The following is a 7,555-nucleotide window of genomic DNA, read 5'->3' as shown; positions in this document are numbered from 1 at the left end:
TTTGTATTAATTCTATGGTTTGGACTGGCGGCGCTCTAGCCGTTTGCTTCTCTCTAATCGTCACTAGGCCTAGATTGCTTTTTATTGAAGCCACAGCTGACGGCACTTTTGTAATTGATAGCGACGTGTTATAGTAACTGGGCTACTCGATCATTAAACTTCCTTACGCTAAACCCCGCTGTTTCTTAGTAAAAGGAATTATTTTCGACGACGCCTTGGCACCGGTGCTAGTGTATACAGTCGTGCTCCGTTAAAGTATAGACACGTACATTTTCTATTCCGGTATTTTTGCTTTGATCGATCCACAGTGGTCCAAAACAGAGGTACTGCGACCCAAAAAGCCTCAGCACAGATCAATTTTAAGTGCATTTATCAGGGCGAGTTTCGGTTTCGACCTTTCCGGACACGAGCGCCCCCTACTGGCAAGGTTGGTGATCGCGTAAACACAAAATCTGATTACGCATTCGGGTCATGTTTTTCGTCTGCTTGCTGTCGCACGTGCAAGAAAATATCGTCGTCGAGCAGCGCTTCAGCATAGCATAATTAGTACTGCGACGTTGTTTCGCCCAATAGCGTGGATGTTACTAACATTGCCGGGCACTTAAATCCCGACCCGTTCGCCTGCAACTCAAGCGACGAAGCAGGAATCAGCAGCAGCCACGAAAGCTTGGTGGGTTGACGCGCAGGAAATGTCTACTGGTAGGAATGTTCAACAAAGGAACCGTGAAGATGCTGCTTTATCAGTCCGGTTGGCCAACACTGTGAGCCAAGCTGTTCTAAAAAAAATGCTTTAGTGATGACGCAATCAGCCACCGTAACCAGTAAGCTCTCCCGATGGCTCCCGTGTGAGCACTATACCCGTGCTCACGCCTGTTCACGCGCTGATCTGTCCCGACGCGGCAGGCCTGCGTGCCGCCGTCCAAGCATGTGGCGCCATCTGGCGCAGTCAAGGCAGTCTGGGTGCGTAAAGACGTGGCCGCTGCGATCGGCTCCCAAGTCATAGCTGCCTCATAGTATGGTGGCTCATAGCATCCTATATCGGTAATCTAGCTATCGCAGATCGCTGTTCATTCGCTTAAACTATTTGTACAAGAGACTATCAGTCACGATTAAATTGCGAGGATTATTCGGCCAATACGGAGGTCCTGGAAGAAATAATTAGTGATACAAGCGAAACTTTTTTTTTTTTCCTACAGCTGCTGGCCGGTGCGACGCACCTGATGTCTGCTAGCTCCGCTGCTGAAGGCGTCGCGCAAAGCAAGAAAATATTTTACGAGATGACGCTTGCCAGTAAAGCGGCGCTAAACTCCGACGTTTATTAGGCCTCATTCTCACAGCCGGTTTTTCTCTCCTCCGTCGCCTCCGTCGCGCCGGCGCTCGCTCGAGAAGGGGAGTTAATGGTGCCAGTACTCCCCGAAATCGGGTGGCCGGCGCCGTGGGGTTTTGCTCCAAGGCGCCGCCGGTCCGGCGAGCGGCGGACTCCGCCCCACGAAAGACGGACCAGTGAGCGGGCTCGCTTTTCTCACGTGACTCAACGTCATGGCTTGCGTGTCGCGACCGAGCGGGCGCTGGCGGAGCGGCCGCGCGGGCATCGCGGGCTCGCATGCAGACGGCGGTGCGCGAGCACAGAGAAAAAAAAAAAGCGGGGGTTGCCCTCCTGTTTGGCGCCCCGCGAAGCGCGCGCTGACAAGAAGACAACAGCTGCCGTTTCTTTTTTCTTTTTTTTTAATGCACCGGGTGTCGCAGCTAAACATGACCTCCTGCAAAACTTAACGATATTTCGGTTGTATGTTTGAATGGGTGTATCAAAAGAAATTTTGCAAGTTCTGGCGACTCATTCCTTTATTGATGACAGAGTTATTATATATGTTCCTATAGGTTTCTTCGATTTCGCTGACTGCCATGAATAATTATATAGATGTGCGCATTTATGCTGAGCTTGGATACTGGCTTGATATATATCGGTACCTATTTGTTGTTCCGTAGTACGTGCGGTGTTTGTACTGAGGCTGACATAAGAAGGCGTTCCAACTCTGAACTGCTGCGAGAAGTCGCGACACTAAAAGCGGAATATAAGAGACGGGTAATTTTTTTTTTTTTATCTGAGATGCTGAGGTAACACTATTTTCAAGTAGCATAATTGGAATTTCACTCCCTTTCATTTTGGAGCTACGCAAACGGTACCTCGTTGCAAATAGTTAATCTGGTAGTTTTTCTCACCAACCTAAGTCAATCCAAACGCAGAACAGGTTCTTGACAAATTGAAATCATGTAAAGCATGCGGCTCACAAGTTAAGCTAAGAGCCATTATATAGACAAAGCAAGAACCAAAAACAAGTACGGAGTGGCAAACAAGGTTCGAGGCAGTAAAGAAGTCAAAACGACTGCCACACAGGTGAAGAAGGGAAAGGAAGAGGTAATGGGCGAGGTGAGGAAAGGAGCAGAGGACAAAACTGAACAAAGAAAAGAGAGAGAAAAAAAAAATGCGAACAGCGGGTAAATGGCGCGGCAAGAAAACTTCGTCAAGGGGAGGAGGTCTAAGAAAGCAAGTAAAGAAAAGGCATATCAATGGGGAAAAGAAATGCAAGAGAAGGTCGCAATCTCCCCGCAAGACAGAGAAACCTAAAAAAAAAAAAAAAAGCTGTGACGAAACTGCGTTTCAAGAGGAAGCCACCGCTTTTGAAGCCGCGCATTGCTTGCACTTGCAGGTGATAGCGAAATATTAAGCGCTACCTAATATCACGTATGGTGGTATCGACAGGAACGTTTCATTGCTGGTGAACAATGCTTATATTGATAGCATTCTTGAGTTGCGTGGAGTTTCGTACAGCTACTGAAGCACCAAAGCACAGGAGGCTAACAAAAAATGCCGATTTTGTTTAATTTTGCAATATGCAGGACGTCACAGCTAACCTCGACTTCCGACAGATTTGCGTGAAATATTTCAGTCGGCGCCATTCTAACTTGATTTTTTAATACTTGTATCAAAACCATCTTGCCATGTTGTCGCGAACAATTCTTTTATTGATAGAATAGTTCATTATGTTTTCTGTGATTATGCTGATTGAGAAGAATAATTTCGCTGATTGTGAAGAATAATGTTATTGGAGTGAGCATAATTTTCTGCGGTTTAATACATGGTTGCTATAATTATACTCATTTGCTTTGGCGCAGTACGCGTGGTGTTTGTACCGTTACCGAAGCTGAGATGAAAACGCGTTCTAGCTCCAAACTGCTGTTAGAGCACGTGAGACAGCACGCTTCTTTTTTTTTTTTTTTTTCTGTGCAGACGCGGAACACACGACTTCCACCGCTGCAGGGAGGGCAGCCGCCCTCCGCATTTTTTTTTTTTTTCTTGCAGGAGGAAAAAAAAAGCGCTCTGACGTAGAGTCGCGTGGGAACGGCGAAGCCCCGCCCGAACAGGTTTGACGGCGTCCGGCGGCCTTTTATGTTTGAACATCGCGCCGTTCCATCCGTCGTGCGGTGTCCCCCGCCGGTGCCGCCGCGACGGAGAGGAGCACCGGCTATGAGAATGAGGCCTTAGCCCGTTCCGAAGCGTCTTTCGCTGGCGCTCAGGGCGATCCCGCGACGGTTCCGTTCGGGAACTGGTTCCTTTCGCCGCTCCTAATTTGTTGCTGCGTCACGTCCGGCGTGACTCCCAAAACTTCCGGAGGCGGCTCCGCGTTTTTCGCCTACGTCATGGGGCGGGATATCAGGCGTTCCACGGTGATCGGGGAGAAAAATCCCGCGTCTCCACGCTAGTTAAAAGACACATAGCGGTAGTCGAGCATGAGGTCAACTTACGAGACATCGAAGCTGTATTAATAGAAATTATCACTGGTCGCAAGGAAGAGGCTAGTCTCTTCATCTTAAATGTGTACAGCACCCCCCAGCAGAGAAAGGTACGTTTCCGCGCCCTCTTCCGCAAAGCGATCAAAACAGCAGGAAGCAATACTCTTATAATTCTAGGAGACTTCAATGCCGCCCACCAAGAATGGGGCTACAATAGACACGACCCCAAGGGTAGGCAACTGTGGGAGGACATACATGAGCTCGGCCTCACCCTGCTGACGGACCCTAGCTGTCCGTCCAGGATGGGAAACAGCGTCTGTGCAGACACCACCCCGGACCTTACCTTAGGAAAAAACACGGGAGACGCAGTCTGGAAAAACACAGCTCAAAATTTTGGCAGCGACCACTTTGTTCTGGCTCTCACCCTCAGCAAGGGCGTCAAAACGCGTCGCCTCAAAAAACCCAAAATCACCGATTGGGACAGGTTTAGGCAAATCAGAGAAAACTGCGAATCGGGAGATGAAATCCAAAACATAGAGCAATGGGCAGAGACGCTTAAGAAACAAGTAGAGAAAGCAACCACGACCCTACGGGAGGACGATGCGCCGGTGACGGTTGACAGCAAACTCCTTCATATGTGGGAAGCAAAATGCGGCATGGAGAGGCGTCTCCGGTCGCAAAGATGGAACAGGAACCTTAGGCGAAGGATAGCAAGATATAACAAAGAGATTGAAGATTACGCAGTAAAACTTTGCGAACAAAACTGGTGTAGTAGGTGTGACGAGATGGAAGGGAACATGAGCCTTGCTAATACGTGGAGCCTACTCAGACACCTACTTGATCCTGACAATTCAAAAACTCAATCGGGCATAAGACTGACGAAAGCCAGACACGCGTTCGAGGGCACGGACGGGGAACTCATGGCGAAACTAATTAACATGTACGTAGGCTACACGCAAACCTTACCCCTGCCGGATTACGAAGGACCCTTAAACGAGGCCCTAGACGCGCCGATCACGGAGGCGGAGGTTCGCGCCGAAATATTAGGCCTAAAAACAAAATCGGCTCCCGGCCCAGACGGAATCACAAACAAGGTTCTCCGAAATTTGGACGATAATTCCATCCGCGCGCTCACCAAGTACATGAGAATCGTATGGGACAGAGGCCGCCTCCCACAACAGTGGAAGACGGCAAACGTAATTTTGATACCGAAGCCAGGCAAACCCCCTAAACTAGAGAACTTACGACCAATCTCTCTAACATCCTGTATAGGGAAATTGATGGAGCGGGTAGTCCAAACGCGACTAACGCGTTTCATGGAGCTTAACGACCTGTGGCCACACGAAATGGTTGGGTTCCGGCCCGGCCTGTGCACACAGGACGTAATGCTCCGCTTGAGACACGATATCATAGAAAGCGAAACCAGGGACGCGAGGGTACTACTAGGTCTAGACCTGACAAAGGCGTTCGATAATGTAAAACACGCGGCAATTCTTTCTGGTCTCCAAGAATTGGGGGTCGGAAAGAAAACGTACGACTACGTAAAAGACTTCCTGTCGGGTAGAACGATAAAGATAAAGTTTCAGGACATTGAATCCTCCACCGTCAAACTAGGAAGCAGGGGTACGCCACAGGGTTCGGTGCTGTCCCCGTTCCTCTTTAATGTTGCCATGCGAAACCTCCCGGCAGAACTGAGGAAAGTGGAAAACTTGAAATTCAGTATGTACGCGGACGACGTCAACCTGTGGGCTACCGAGTGACGCGAGCATCGAGGAGCGCTTGCAAGCGGCGGCGGACACCGTCGTGTCCTACGCGGCCGAAAGGGGCCTCTCGTGCTCTCCACAAAAATCTGAACTGTTTATCTACAACCCGAAGGCGCTCAGGTGTAAACGCCAGATAAACATCAGCGTAACAGTAGACGGCCAAATAGTGCCAAAAGTCGAACAAATTAGGATTTTGGGGCTGTTTCTACAAGCAGATGGGTACAACGATACAACGGTAAAGAAACTGAACGCGTACGCCACGCAAGTCACGGGTCTGTTCAGGAGAATCGCACTAAAGGGTCGGGGCCTTAAGGAACGAAGCCTCCTGAAACTAATGCAGGCTTACATCACTAGCCGCATATGTTACGCCACACCATTCCTAAACATTAGATCAGACGAAAGGCAGAGAATAGACGCACTCATCAGACGATGCCCGAAGAGGGCTCTGGGACTACCCATCTCGACCTCGACTGAACGCCTCCTCGAAATGGGGGTGCACAACAATTGGACGGAACTAGCGGAGGCTGTGCGCATGGCGCAACTAGAAAGATTAAGCAGAACCACCACGGGCAGAACCATCCTCGGCTGGGTGGGACTGCAGTCAGATAGAGGAACAAGCCACAAAGTAGACATTCCACGAGAGTGTCGCGAATATATAATAGCGCCCCCCCCCCCCTACCTAAAAACATGCACCCTACGTACAACAAGGCACGGCCGGTCTCGAGGGAGAGAGCGCTTCTCTTCTCTTACGGCCTCTCCAATGGGGTCTGTTTCAACCGCCCGCCGCGCCTCGGTGGGGTCGCCACCGCCCCACTGCTGCTCCTCCGCTACAGACGTTCACGCGCAAGGGAAACGCGCGCTTGCTTTTAGCTTCGCCCGCGTCATTTGCAACTGGCAGGTCCTGACATTTCGCCCCTTATGGTTTATACAAAGTCCGTCATCAACATCGAACATTTATCGTGTACGAGGAATAAAATGCAGTCAACAATCCGCTCACGCACGCGCTCCTTCGTCAGTTCGGCCGTGCACGGTCGAATGAAGCTTCGGGTACACTTCAACATTTTTTACCTCTAAGTTTTGTACAAAAATAAATTTACCAGGCTATGCAATCTGCCTTTGAATGTTTTAAGCAGGTGTAGCGCAACCTGACGTGAGTTCTTGGTGAACTGTTGGGTGGAGATGCTGTCAACCGCTGCCGTTTTCGTTTAGATCAGAAGAGGCATCGGCAAAAATTCATGGCGCGTCTCAGATTCAGAGTAAATAACAAAAATTTACTCATATAGTAAAAATTTCACTTGTCTAGTGGACTGGGTTGTTCTAGCTTCGTTCAAAACGTATCAGTCGGTTGAAAGACCGAAGATGTATATGTAGTCTCGCGACTACTTTTAATCAATGAAATGGGCATAAACAGTTAAGCAGAATCGAAAAGAGCAGCAAACAACAAAATTTTCCTTCAAAGTTAGACATTGCTCTATATATTCATCAATTCATCAAAATGCGAACTGCGTCTAGAAAATTCAGGCTCAAAATCTTCCTGCACGGCTTGTGCACATAAGGAGTTGGCCTTTCGGTCTTCTCTGTCACTTTCCTGGTATAATTAATTGAGAAGAAGAATTCTGAGAAATTTTTCAAATATCAAAGAAACGGACTTAATAACATAGCTGTCGTCAATTCCTTTCTGGCAACTCAGTGTTGAGTTCTGAAATGCTGACTGAATCAGGATCTTAAGTACTTCGAGAACATTTGTGTGTAGTAGGTGCACGGCAGCTTTTTCGAAAAAAAAAAAAAAACGTTTGTCCAATAGGGCAACAAGCTCTGGTTTCGGATAATGCAGTACACTAGAACATTGTCCTCGTAGAAGAGCGTACTACATGGGGCTGCTGCTTTCGCTAGTTTCAAGAAGAATAGCGCGAGCGTCAGACCCGAAGTTGATTAACTAAACGATATATCCAGCGACGTAAGGTGAACCGGAATATGTGACAGTGGAAAATGGGATGGTA

Source organism: Amblyomma maculatum, chromosome 2, assembly GCF_055883805.1.
Source record: "Amblyomma maculatum isolate TAMU_Amacu chromosome 2, ASM5588380v1, whole genome shotgun sequence".
In the NCBI taxonomy this organism is placed as follows: Eukaryota; Metazoa; Arthropoda; class Arachnida; order Ixodida; family Ixodidae; genus Amblyomma; species Amblyomma maculatum.
Note: the sequence above shows the minus strand (reverse complement) of the source record.